This window comes from Schistocerca serialis, chromosome 4 (genome assembly GCF_023864345.2).
Source record: "Schistocerca serialis cubense isolate TAMUIC-IGC-003099 chromosome 4, iqSchSeri2.2, whole genome shotgun sequence".
NCBI lineage: Eukaryota > Metazoa > Arthropoda > Insecta > Orthoptera > Acrididae > Schistocerca > Schistocerca serialis.
In genome coordinates this window covers 708,131,749-708,144,398 of record NC_064641.1, presented here as the reverse complement: position 1 = coordinate 708,144,398, position 12,650 = coordinate 708,131,749, and the positions used below count along the sequence as shown (strand labels likewise).

The 12,650-nt window shown below is 46.2% G+C and overlaps 17 non-coding genes across 17 annotated transcripts; 11 read left to right on the top strand and 6 right to left on the bottom strand.

Annotated features, from left to right (window-relative positions):
* The first annotated feature begins 132 nt into the window (after positions 1-132).
* Positions 133-204, top strand: Trnac-gca (transfer RNA cysteine (anticodon GCA)). The gene has a single exon. It is a non-coding gene; the product is annotated as a tRNA-Cys (tRNA).
* A 275-nt stretch (positions 205-479) lies between these two features.
* On the bottom strand, positions 480-551 carry Trnaa-cgc (transfer RNA alanine (anticodon CGC)). The gene has a single exon. It is a non-coding gene; the product is annotated as a tRNA-Ala (tRNA).
* Positions 552-669: 118 nt separating this feature from the next.
* On the top strand, positions 670-741 carry Trnaw-cca (transfer RNA tryptophan (anticodon CCA)). The gene has a single exon. It is a non-coding gene; the product is annotated as a tRNA-Trp (tRNA).
* Positions 742-1,059: 318 nt separating this feature from the next.
* On the top strand, positions 1,060-1,131 carry Trnac-gca (transfer RNA cysteine (anticodon GCA)). The gene has a single exon. It is a non-coding gene; the product is annotated as a tRNA-Cys (tRNA).
* A 275-nt stretch (positions 1,132-1,406) lies between these two features.
* Positions 1,407-1,478, bottom strand: Trnaa-cgc (transfer RNA alanine (anticodon CGC)). The gene has a single exon. It is a non-coding gene; the product is annotated as a tRNA-Ala (tRNA).
* A 118-nt stretch (positions 1,479-1,596) lies between these two features.
* Trnaw-cca (transfer RNA tryptophan (anticodon CCA)) lies at positions 1,597-1,668 on the top strand. The gene has a single exon. It is a non-coding gene; the product is annotated as a tRNA-Trp (tRNA).
* Positions 1,669-1,986: 318 nt separating this feature from the next.
* Positions 1,987-2,058, top strand: Trnac-gca (transfer RNA cysteine (anticodon GCA)). Its single transcript has one exon. It is a non-coding gene; the product is annotated as a tRNA-Cys (tRNA).
* Positions 2,059-2,333: 275 nt separating this feature from the next.
* Positions 2,334-2,405, bottom strand: Trnaa-cgc (transfer RNA alanine (anticodon CGC)). The gene has a single exon. It is a non-coding gene; the product is annotated as a tRNA-Ala (tRNA).
* Positions 2,406-2,523: 118 nt separating this feature from the next.
* On the top strand, positions 2,524-2,595 carry Trnaw-cca (transfer RNA tryptophan (anticodon CCA)). Its single transcript has one exon. It is a non-coding gene; the product is annotated as a tRNA-Trp (tRNA).
* A 318-nt stretch (positions 2,596-2,913) lies between these two features.
* Positions 2,914-2,985, top strand: Trnac-gca (transfer RNA cysteine (anticodon GCA)). Its single transcript has one exon. It is a non-coding gene; the product is annotated as a tRNA-Cys (tRNA).
* A 275-nt stretch (positions 2,986-3,260) lies between these two features.
* Trnaa-cgc (transfer RNA alanine (anticodon CGC)) lies at positions 3,261-3,332 on the bottom strand. The gene has a single exon. It is a non-coding gene; the product is annotated as a tRNA-Ala (tRNA).
* A 118-nt stretch (positions 3,333-3,450) lies between these two features.
* Trnaw-cca (transfer RNA tryptophan (anticodon CCA)) lies at positions 3,451-3,522 on the top strand. The gene has a single exon. It is a non-coding gene; the product is annotated as a tRNA-Trp (tRNA).
* Positions 3,523-3,840: 318 nt separating this feature from the next.
* Positions 3,841-3,912, top strand: Trnac-gca (transfer RNA cysteine (anticodon GCA)). Its single transcript has one exon. It is a non-coding gene; the product is annotated as a tRNA-Cys (tRNA).
* Positions 3,913-4,187: 275 nt separating this feature from the next.
* Trnaa-cgc (transfer RNA alanine (anticodon CGC)) lies at positions 4,188-4,259 on the bottom strand. Its single transcript has one exon. It is a non-coding gene; the product is annotated as a tRNA-Ala (tRNA).
* A 119-nt stretch (positions 4,260-4,378) lies between these two features.
* On the top strand, positions 4,379-4,450 carry Trnaw-cca (transfer RNA tryptophan (anticodon CCA)). Its single transcript has one exon. It is a non-coding gene; the product is annotated as a tRNA-Trp (tRNA).
* A 6,207-nt stretch (positions 4,451-10,657) lies between these two features.
* On the bottom strand, positions 10,658-10,729 carry Trnaa-cgc (transfer RNA alanine (anticodon CGC)). The gene has a single exon. It is a non-coding gene; the product is annotated as a tRNA-Ala (tRNA).
* Positions 10,730-10,847: 118 nt separating this feature from the next.
* On the top strand, positions 10,848-10,919 carry Trnaw-cca (transfer RNA tryptophan (anticodon CCA)). The gene has a single exon. It is a non-coding gene; the product is annotated as a tRNA-Trp (tRNA).
* Positions 10,920-12,650: the final 1,731 nt, after the last annotated feature.

Below are 12,650 nucleotides of genomic sequence, written 5' to 3'. Positions count from 1 at the left end.
ATATTTATATCGTTTAACGCTAATATATAACTGAGAGATAATGATTACGCAATATTTTGCTCGATTAGACGTCTTTAGCCAGGCAGAGTATAATACTTTTCCTTAAGTTATGGGAACAGAAAGATCGTGAAAGGGGGTATAGCTCAGTCGTAGAGCATTCGACTGCAGATCGAGAGGTCCCCGGTTCAATCCCGGGTGCCCCCTTCATTTTTCAGTATCTCGGAAAAACAAATGACGATTGTCGCGGTGAGTTGCAAATACATGTTTGAGATGCACCCTGCACGCCATACCGAAGGCTTTGGAGCAACATTTCAATGGGGGGGATCGCAGCCCAGGGTCTTGCAGGTCATCGTCCTCCCGCCATGAGGTCGAACTGTACGAAATCCACTTGCTTGGGGGAAGAATCTTGTACACTGAATTTTGTAGAATATGGTGATAGGCAAAAGTTTTCTTGTACTGCTGCACGGAGAAACAAAAATTGGAGGAGCTGGGATTTGAACCCAGGACTTTCTGCATGCGAAGCAGACACTCTACCACTGAGTTACACCCCCGCCAGAGCAAGTACATCTGGGACGAGTGTCTCGTGGATCCTACTGTCATTATTTCTTAGGTTTGAACGGTACAGTAAGTGTTGGAGGAACCTATTCATGACAAGACCTAAGCAGCGTCGACTCCGTGGCGCAACGGTAGCGCGTCTGACTCCAGATCAGAAGGTTGCGTGTTCAAATCACGTCGGGGTCACAATGAAATTTTCGTTTACGAAAGCCATAGGCGAGTATGTCAGTTTAATCAGATACCAAACGATTACGGAGAACGGACGAACAGAACTTGCTTGAAAAAAGCTACTAGTGCAATTTTCGCGTTCTGACATTAAGGTGAAGGCGCCGACTCGCACGTTTTCCAGGCGCGAAGTGTCTAGTATTTTTGATATTTATATCGTTTAACGCTAATATATAACTGAGAGATAATGATTACGCAATATTTTGCTCGATTAGACGTCTTTAGCCAGGCAGAGTATAATACTTTTCCTTAAGTTATGGGAACAGAAAGATCGTGAAAGGGGGTATAGCTCAGTCGTAGAGCATTCGACTGCAGATCGAGAGGTCCCCGGTTCAATCCCGGGTGCCCCCTTCATTTTTCAGTATCTCGGAAAAACAAATGACGATTGTCGCGGTGAGTTGCAAATACATGTTTGAGATGCACCCTGCACGCCATACCGAAGGCTTTGGAGCAACATTTCAATGGGGGGGATCGCAGCCCAGGGTCTTGCAGGTCATCGTCCTCCCGCCATGAGGTCGAACTGTACGAAATCCACTTGCTTGGGGGAAGAATCTTGTACACTGAATTTTGTAGAATATGGTGATAGGCAAAAGTTTTCTTGTACTGCTGCACGGAGAAACAAAAATTGGAGGAGCTGGGATTTGAACCCAGGACTTTCTGCATGCGAAGCAGACACTCTACCACTGAGTTACACCCCCGCCAGAGCAAGTACATCTGGGACGAGTGTCTCGTGGATCCTACTGTCATTATTTCTTAGGTTTGAACGGTACAGTAAGTGTTGGAGGAACCTATTCATGACAAGACCTAAGCAGCGTCGACTCCGTGGCGCAACGGTAGCGCGTCTGACTCCAGATCAGAAGGTTGCGTGTTCAAATCACGTCGGGGTCACAATGAAATTTTCGTTTACGAAAGCCATAGGCGAGTATGTCAGTTTAATCAGATACCAAACGATTACGGAGAACGGACGAACAGAACTTGCTTGAAAAAAGCTACTAGTGCAATTTTCGCGTTCTGACATTAAGGTGAAGGCGCCGACTCGCACGTTTTCCAGGCGCGAAGTGTCTAGTATTTTTGATATTTATATCGTTTAACGCTAATATATAACTGAGAGATAATGATTACGCAATATTTTGCTCGATTAGACGTCTTTAGCCAGGCAGAGTATAATACTTTTCCTTAAGTTATGGGAACAGAAAGATCGTGAAAGGGGGTATAGCTCAGTCGTAGAGCATTCGACTGCAGATCGAGAGGTCCCCGGTTCAATCCCGGGTGCCCCCTTCATTTTTCAGTATCTCGGAAAAACAAATGACGATTGTCGCGGTGAGTTGCAAATACATGTTTGAGATGCACCCTGCACGCCATACCGAAGGCTTTGGAGCAACATTTCAATGGGGGGGATCGCAGCCCAGGGTCTTGCAGGTCATCGTCCTCCCGCCATGAGGTCGAACTGTACGAAATCCACTTGCTTGGGGGAAGAATCTTGTACACTGAATTTTGTAGAATATGGTGATAGGCAAAAGTTTTCTTGTACTGCTGCACGGAGAAACAAAAATTGGAGGAGCTGGGATTTGAACCCAGGACTTTCTGCATGCGAAGCAGACACTCTACCACTGAGTTACACCCCCGCCAGAGGAAGTACATCTGGGACGAGTGTCTCGTGGATCCTACTGTCATTATTTCTTAGGTTTGAACGGTACAGTAAGTGTTGGAGGAACCTATTCATGACAAGACCTAAGCAGCGTCGACTCCGTGGCGCAACGGTAGCGCGTCTGACTCCAGATCAGAAGGTTGCGTGTTCAAATCACGTCGGGGTCACAATGAAATTTTCGTTTACGAAAGCCATAGGCGAGTATGTCAGTTTAATCAGATACCAAACGATTACGGAGAACGGACGAACAGAACTTGCTTGAAAAAAGCTACTAGTGCAATTTTCGCGTTCTGACATTAAGGTGAAGGCGCCGACTCGCACGTTTTCCAGGCGCGAAGTGTCTAGTATTTTTGATATTTATATCGTTTAACGCTAATATATAACTGAGAGATAATGATTACGCAATATTTTGCTCGATTAGACGTCTTTAGCCAGGCAGAGTATAATACTTTTCCTTAAGTTATGGGAACAGAAAGATCGTGAAAGGGGGTATAGCTCAGTCGTAGAGCATTCGACTGCAGATCGAGAGGTCCCCGGTTCAATCCCGGGTGCCCCCTTCATTTTTCAGTATCTCGGAAAAACAAATGACGATTGTCGCGGTGAGTTGCAAATACATGTTTGAGATGCACCCTGCACGCCATACCGAAGGCTTTGGAGCAACATTTCAATGGGGGGGATCGCAGCCCAGGGTCTTGCAGGTCATCGTCCTCCCGCCATGAGGTCGAACTGTACGAAATCCACTTGCTTGGGGGAAGAATCTTGTACACTGAATTTTGTAGAATATGGTGATAGGCAAAAGTTTTCTTGTACTGCTGCACGGAGAAACAAAAATTGGAGGAGCTGGGATTTGAACCCAGGACTTTCTGCATGCGAAGCAGACACTCTACCACTGAGTTACACCCCCGCCAGAGCAAGTACATCTGGGACGAGTGTCTCGTGGATCCTACTGTCATTATTTCTTAGGTTTGAACGGTACAGTAAGTGTTGGAGGAACCTATTCATGACAAGACCTAAGCAGCGTCGACTCCGTGGCGCAACGGTAGCGCGTCTGACTCCAGATCAGAAGGTTGCGTGTTCAAATCACGTCGGGGTCACAATGAAATTTTCGTTTACGAAAGCCATAGGCGAGTATGTCAGTTTAATCAGATACCAAACGATTACGGAGAACGGACGAACAGAACTTGCTTGAAAAAAGCTACTAGTGCAATTTTCGCGTTCTGACATTAAGGTGAAGGCGCCGACTCGCACGTTTTCCAGGCGCGAAGTGTCTAGTATTTTTGATATTTATATCGTTTAACGCTAATATATAACTGAGAGATAATGATTACGCAATATTTTGCTCGATTAGACGTCTTTAGCCAGGCAGAGTATAATACTTTTCCTTAAGTTATGGGAACAGAAAGATCGTGAAAGGGGGTATAGCTCAGTCGTAGAGCATTCGACTGCAGATCGAGAGGTCCCCGGTTCAATCCCGGGTGCCCCCTTCATTTTTCAGTATCTCGGAAAAACAAATGACGATTGTCGCGGTGAGTTGCAAATACATGTTTGAGATGCACCCTGCACGCCATACCGAAGGCTTTGGAGCAACATTTCAATGGGGGGGATCGCAGCCCAGGGTCTTGCAGGTCATCGTCCTCCCGCCATGAGGTCGAACTGTACGAAATCCACTTGCTTGGGGGAAGAATCTTGTACACTGAATTTTGTAGAATATGGTGATAGGCAAAAGTTTTCTTGTACTGCTGCACGGAGAAACAAAAATTGGAGGAGCTGGGATTTGAACCCAGGACTTTCTGCATGCGAAGCAGACACTCTACCACTGAGTTACACCCCCGCCAGAGCAAGTACATCTGGGACGAGTGTCTCGTGGATCCTACTGTCATTATTTCTTAGGTTTGAACGGTACAGTAAGTGTTGGAGGAACCTATTCATGACAAGACCTAAGCAGCGTTCGACTCCGTGGCGCAACGGTAGCGCGTCTGACTCCAGATCAGAAGGTTGCGTGTTCAAATCACGTCGGGGTCACAATGAAATTTTCGTTTACGAAAGCCATAGGCGAATATGTCAGTTTAATCAGATACCAAACGATTACGGAGAACGGACGAACAGAACTTGCTTGAAAAAAGCTACTAGTGCAATTTTCGCGTTCTGACATTAAGGTGAAGGCGCCGACTCGCACGTTCTCCAGGCGCGAAGTGTCTAGTATTTTTGATATTTATATCGTTTAACGCTAATATATAACTGAGAGATAATGATTACGCAATATTTTGCTCGATTAGACGTCTTTAGCCAGGCAGAGTATAATACTTTTCCTTAAGTTATGGGAACAGAAAGATCGTGAAAGGGGGTATAGCTCAGTCGTGGACAGTTCCGCTTGAGACGCGACAGCGATCGGACGTGCTGTGTATTCGATCCGCCGTTTCCCTCGAGTTGTGACTATTTACTTTCTGTGTGTGACGTTTCTTTGTCTTCTTTTCTTCGTTGTTTCGTCGTCTTAGTGTTTGTGTTGTGTCTTGTGTTGTATAGCGGCTTTTGCCGCATTAATTAAGTTTTATGGCTTCCCGGTTGTTTCCGCGGAAGTGTACTCTCAGTTTTCAGTTTAACAAGGCCACCAGGAATGTTCAACCAACTTCGTTGGAAATTCACGAATGGATTGTGGATACGATTGGCATTACATCGGACCAGGTACATACGGCGTATTTTGACACAGAACTTTACTGCTTTTTTGTGAAATTGTTGAACCCGGTTTTGCTAGATAAGATTTTACTTAAACATGGTGAGCAAGTGTCGTTCCGTCATAGAGATGGTTCTGTTAGCAGTGTTACTGTTTCAAATGCGGAAATTACGTATACCACAGTTCGGGTTTATAATTTACCCCCTGAAGTTGAAAACAGTTATCTCAAGGAAGCTTTGCTTGGTTATGGTACCGTTCGGTCAATTCGAAATGAACGTTGGTCTGCACAACATAAGCTGCAATGTTATAATGGTATCAGATCGGTTGAAATGCATATTAAGTCGAATATACCGTCCCATCTGGTTGTATGTGGTTATCGTGTTCATCTTACTTATGAGGGGCAAGTTGGTACGTGTTTTCTATGTAATGAAAATGGTCATGTTCGTGCTAATTGCCCTAAGCGGGTGTTTGTGCTTAAAAATGGGCTAGCACAACGCCGCAAATTAACGGTTGCCGATCTTGTGCCAGCAGCTTCCTCCACTGTCTCGTGTCAGCCTCCTGCAGTAGATTCTTCACAACAACTGACACCTTCCTCTGATGCAGGTTTTCCCCCGTTACCCACTCGCCCAGATGTATCGGCTGCATCTACACCGATCCCGTCTGTTTCCAATAACAAACGCCGTCGTGCTAGTGATACCGGTAGCACTGATGACGAAGCTGCTGTTTCGCAGCCGGTTTGCGAATCTGACGAGAGAATTCCGGAATCTCCCATGCTTGTTTTGGATTCTGTTCCCACTGTGTCTCCTGCTTTGCCTGATGACGTCACACCTGCTGCCACGCTGTCGGCGCAAGAGCCCCAACGTTCGGTCGAGGTGGTGTTGACATCCCTCCCGACACAGGCATCACAACATGTTGACGACACTTCAGTGCAGACAGCTGTTTGTCGGAAAATCGCTTCTAGAACTGCGCGCTCCGCTTCAGCGGATTCCAAACCTATCTCTCCACCTCCTACACTTCCAATACCTACACCTTCTGATGCCGGTGCCGATGTTCCTGATACTGTTTTCCCCTTGCTTGCTCCTTCTTCTGATTCCTCTCGCCCTGATAATCCTTCGGATGCCTTGGTTGACGTGCCTGATCTCGAACCCCCCACTCCACCTGCTCTTGAATCTGGTGTGCATCAGATACGCCGTCGGGTGAAAGTGCCCCCCAATCTTCACGCGGTGCGGAAAAAACACAAGCATGCAAAGGATGACTCTGATTCCGTTGATTCCGGGCAATCACCCTCTGCCATGTCTGATGTAGATGATCTGGATGTAGTTGCTTCTAATGTGGTGTAATTAGGGTTCATTTTCCCTTTTTTGGTTGATGTTGCAGGCGTACACGTTTATTACCTTAAATATAAATAGCATTCAATCTGCTCTGAAGTTAGCGTCTCTGCAGCAGTTCATTTATGACTCTGCAGCTGATGTTGTTTTCCTGCAGGAAGTCTCCGTTGCACACCTGTTTGTTCCTGGCTTTCGCACTATTATAAATTTTGCGCCTGAGTTTTCCACAGGTACTGCCTTACTAATTCGTGACGGTATCCCCGTTACCGAAATTGAGCTCTTAGACTCGGGAAGGGGTATTGGTTGTCGGTTATTTGACACCACCTTGGTTAATATTTACGCCCCCTCTGGTTCCAGCAAACGGCAGGAAAGGTCTCGTTTTTATAAAGAGGATCTGATTTATCTTTTACGCAAAAATCCTGCGACTTTGATATTGGGGGGTGATTTTAATTGTGTATTACAAGCTAAGGACCAATCCCCTCATTTTAATTATTGTTTCGAGCTACATTCTCTTGTACGTCAACTACGACTACGCGATGCGTGGGAGGTTAAACACCCCACTTTAGTTAAATTTACATTTTTTACTGCCACGTCAAGTAGTCGACTGGACCGATTGTATATTTCTGATCCCCTTAGTGTTTCTGTTTTAAATGTAGATGTTATTCCAGCCAGTTTTACGGATCATTGTGCCCTTGCGGTTATCATTAATTTGGAGCGTCAGCCTCATAAACTTTATCGGCCACTGTGGAAATTAAATGTCTCCTTGCTCGATGACCCTGACATCGAACCTCTAATACAGACGGCGTGGGACATGTGTTTACGTTCTCTGCGATTCTATCCGTCTAAGCTTCACTGGTGGATCCACTGTGCGAAGCCAAAACTACGTCGCACTTTAATGTCCTACAGTTATCACAGAGCGCGAGATCTGAAACTGACTTTTGAGTATTATTATTCGGTGCTTCGCGAACTTTATGATACTTCTCGAATGACATGTGCCCACCTTTCTGAGGTTCGGAAAATTAAAGCCAAGCTCCTTAGTATTAAACAGCTTCAGATGGAAGGATTGAAGATTAAATCTAAACCGCCGTCCACCTTAACACATGAAATGACTTCCATGTACCATCTGTTTCGTCACCACAAGAACCGTCGACGTGTATTGATTGACGGCCTTATGGCAGCTGATGGTCGCCGGCTTACCTTACAGAATCAAATAACCCATGAACTTACCTGCTACTATGAGACCTTATATGCTGTGGCTGATTCTGATCCGCTTGATGTTGACGAGATTTTAACTGCTATCCCATCAGTTTTAACAGAAGACCATAATATGGAATTTTTAGCTCCTTTTACTGCAGACGAAATTTCAGCTTTCATTGCTTGTTCACCATCTCACAAATCTCCTGGTCCGGATGGCCTTCCTAAGGAGTTTTTTGTTCGCTTTTGGACTATTATAGGGCCTGTTTTTACGGATATAGTAAATGAAATTTTGAATGGTGGCACAATTCCAGCCGATTTCAAGAGAGGTACGGTTGTCCTGATACCGAAATCTGCTGGTTTGAAGACAGCTAGTGACTTTCGTGCTTCAACCCTTTTCAATTTTGATTATAAGACGGCTGCTAGGGCTGTTAATGCACGTCTATCCCTCTTGCTTACACCTGTGATAACTCCTTGTCAAAGCTGCTTTCCAGGGCGCTCCATCTTGACGCCTCTGGCGGGGTATCGTGATATTGTGTCGATTGTCGCTGTCACCAATATTTCCTGTGCGCTTTTATTTGTTGATTTTAGTAAGGCTTTTGATCGTGTGTCCCATTCGTTTTTAGAGCTTCTGCTGCGCCGACTCGGTTTTAATGAAAAGGCGCTGCTGGTTCTTAAGAATATGACGACTGGCATATCTGCTAAGATTGACATTAATGGACAGCTGACGAAGGTCATTGATATTAAACGTGGCGTCCCGCAAGGTAGCCCTTTATCCATGACCCTTTATGCTCTCTCCCTTCAACCACTCCTCACACGTCTCAACTCGACACTTCGTGGTCTTACGATCTCTGGGGTTACCCTGACAGCAACAGCTTATGCTGATGATTTGGTTGTTTTGCTTCGTTCCACCGCAGAAGTGCCGCCGTTGAAAATGGAACTAGATAAATTTTCTGCTGCCTCAGGTTCTCGTATCAACCCCCGTAAAAGCAAACTCCTGAATTTGCGGGGCTTTGAACATGTGGTTGTTCCGTGGGTTACGGCTGTTGAACATCATACACATTTAGGTATCTATCTTGAACGGTGTCCTCTTCGTATGGCTGCGAAAAATTGGCAAGTGGCCATTTCCAAGCTTCAAGGTGTTTTATTCGAACACTCATGGCGTTCGATACCGATACTGCAAAAAAAGCTTGTATTAGACACTTATGTTTTATGTAAAGTATATTACGTTGCTCAGTTGTTTCCGCTTCCCAGAATGCAGGGTGCAAAAATGGTCCAGCTTATTAACAGATATATTTGGCGGGGGCACATTTTTAAATTACGTTGTGATGTTCTTACGAAGCCGCGACTTGAGGGCGGCTTGTCGTTCACCGATGTCCGTGTCAAGGCTGCTGTCCTTTATGTTAAGCGCACCCTCCATCTTTTATTTTCTGAGTCCCCGACTGTTACTTCGCGATTATTCCATGTCGTTCGTCCTGCGAGCTTGTCACCGCCTATTAACGTAGGATCTCTAAATGCGAAGCTACGGCATGTTCGGGACTTCTACATTGAAATTAGTTATCTGGATCTCCACTTACAACGTAGTCTTGTTTTTACTACGCGAACACTGCTTGACAAATGGCACAGGTCTTCTTCTTCCATCCCGATTGTTTTACAATATCCCCGTTTTCATTGGCGTAACATATGGACGAATATCAGCTTACCCGTTCATTCCGCAACTGTTGCCTCCCTATGGTATAAGGTAGTTAATCAGCTGATTCCTACGAACGAACGACTTCATCGTATAGGTTTAAGTGTCTCTCCGCTTTGTCAAACGTGTGGTTGTATTGATACACTCCCACATCGATTTACCTGCGCTGACCGTCTTCGCATGTGGTACTGGCTGCGCCGACAATTGGCGTTACTCACCAGAAGCTCGGAATCAGCTTTTACAACTGATATTCTCTGCTGGCCGGACACGGTTTTTATCCCCGGACAAAGAACAACACCATTATGTGGCTTCTTGGCCGTTACATTTTTGCAGTGGTTGATGGTGATGGTATTTCCGATTTTATTTCGTTTACTGGTTACATGCTTCATGAGTACTGGACGCAACAATCTTTCCCACATCTTAAGAGGGACTTTGCGAATATGCTCAGTATTGTTTTCGAAAAGCAGGGGATTGGTTAAGTTTCCACTTCTATTGCTCGCTCCTGCGCCAGTTGCATTAATGGCACCGGTATAGGGGGATACTGATCTCACTTCATGATAAGGGAGACATTCACGCTAGCTCTTAGTTATTTTGCCTTCCTGCCAAGCTTTTACCTGTTTAGATAGACAACGCATAAATAAGCCCCGTGTCCACATATCAGTATCATTAGACTCCGAACCAAGGACAATTACTACGTATTGGTGCCACTGTGCTTCAGTGCAGGGAGGAGGAGACGTCATGGCCAGGCCTCGGGTTTCGACCCCTGCCCAACGCGCCTCCACCGAGCTGCACTGGGTCATACTTCAAAAAAAAAAAAAAAAAAAAAAAGTGGCTAGGATACCTGGCTCTCACCCAGGAGGCCCGGGTTCGATTCCCGGTACCGTAAAAAAAAAAAAAAAAAAAAAAAGGGGTATGATTCCTGCTTTGGGTGCAGGAGGTCCCGGGTTCAAATCCCGGACGAGCCCTGCCATTTTGACCGTGCTGAAGAAAAAAAAAAAAAAAAAAAAAAAAAAGTCGTAGAGCATTCGACTGCAGATCGAGAGGTCCCCGGTTCAATCCCGGGTGCCCCCTTCATTTTTCAGTATCTCGAAAAAACAAATGACGATTGTCGCGGTGAGTTGCAAATACATGTTTGAGATGCACCCTGCACGCCATACCGAAGGCTTTGGAGCAACATTTCAATGGGGGGGATCGCAGCCCAGGGTCTTGCAGGTCATCGTCCTCCCGCCATGAGGTCGAACTGTACGAAATCCACTTGCTTGGGGGAAGAATCTTGTACACTGAATTTTGTAGAATATGGTGATAGGCAAAAGTTTTCTTGTACTGCTGCACGGAGAAACAAAAATTGGAGGAGCTGGGATTTGAACCCAGGACTTTCTGCATGCGAAGCAGACACTCTACCACTGAGTTACACCCCCGCCAGAGCAAGTACATCTGGGACGAGTGTCTCGTGGACCCTACTGTCATTATTTCTTAGGTTTGAACGGTACAGTAAGTGTTGGAGGAACCTATTCATGACAAGACCTAAGCAGCGTCGACTCCGTGGCGCAACGGTAGCGCGTCTGACTCCAGATCAGAAGGTTGCGTGTTCAAATCACGTCGGGGTCACAATGAAATTTTCGTTTACGAAAGCCATAGGCGAATATGTCAGTTTAATCAGATACCAAACGATTACGGAGAACGGACGAACAGAACTTGCTTGAAAAAAGCTACTAGTGCAATTTTCGCGTTCTGACATTAAGGTGAAGGCGCCGACTCGCACGTTCTCCAGGCGCGAAGTGTCTAGTATTTTTGATATTTATATCGTTTAACGCTAATATATAACTGAGAGATGATGATTACGCAATATTTTGCTCGATTAGACGTCTTTAGCCAGGCAGAGTATAATACTTTTCCTTAAGTTATGGGAACAGAAAGATCGTGAAAGGGGGTATAGCTCAGTCGTAGAGCATTCGACTGCAGATCGAGAGGAAGTCAGCCGGCGGACGCGGTAGAGGTCGGACGTGCTGTGCTGCGCGCCGCGCCGTCGCTGTTTACGTGTGGTGAGTCGCTGCGCTTGCTTCAGTGTCTACCAGTGTTTTGGTGTGATCTGTAAATGAACTCGATTTCGTGATGTCTCAACCGAGTAGGAAAGACACACTGAAGTTTACTTTTGACAGAAATTTTGTCCGACCTAAATCTTTTGAAGTTGAGCAATGGTTAGAAGATGAAGTAAAGATAGGACTTGAGGACATAATCGGGATACATCTTTCGATTGTCAGTAGCACCGTTTTCGTTAAATTAGCTCGATCAGAGATGTGTGAGAAAATCGTTGAATCTTGTGGTGGTATCCTAAAGTTTAAACATAGTGATGGAAATGTGGGAGAAGTTGCTGTTTCGCATGCCGGCCTAGGAATACGGACTGTTAGAATTTTTGAACTTCCATTTGAAACAACCAGTGAACAGATCAACGCAGTGCTCTGTCCGTACGGTAAAATCATAAGCAATATTGCGGAACGTTGGTCTAGCGCACATAAGTTCCCGGTTCTTAATGGGGTGCGGCAATTGAAAATCGAGCTGCAGAAGCACATCCCGTCTTATGTAAACGTATGCGGGTATCGTGCGATAGTCATGTACGATGATCAGCCTCGAACGTGTGCCGCATGCAACTCGACGGGTCACGTGCGTGCCGAATGCATGCAGAGGCGAGTGGCGCAGCTTTCTGCCGGCGAGGCTGCCAGGCCCCCCGCAGTGACAACACTGCCTGTGACGTACGTCGCCGCAGCGCGTCGGCTTCCGGCTATATCCACGGTCACCGAAGTCAGTGAAAATACTGTAGTGCCTGCGACAGTGACGCGAAGGGAGACTGTTGCAACGCCGGAAGCGACCCCACCTAAACCCATAGAAATATCGCCGTCCGTCGTAGTCACAGAAGAACAGGCATCCGACATGCCAACGGCTGCGTCCCCATCGGCCGCTGCTACTCCACGGGGGGAATCTCCAGCAGGTTCCGATCAAGGCCCACAAAATCGTACGTCTCCCAGAAAAACTAAAAAACGGAGAGTTGCCCGCCAGGGTGCAGAACAGATGGCACCGGTTCTGCGCGAAAAGGCTAAACAGATAGGTGAACAACTCAGTGACAAAGCATCTGATAGCACAAACAATGATCATCCCTCAGCCAGTTTATCATCAGTCATTGACAATGTCTCAGATGCTCTACCTCTGAACCCCGAACAGTCAGCTCAACTCCGAGCCGACTGTGATGTCCGCATGGTCAAACTCTATCCTGCTCACGAGTCGGTAACGCCCTCAACACAGCCATCGCCAACTAGTTGGGCAGACGATACAGAATCCACTGCC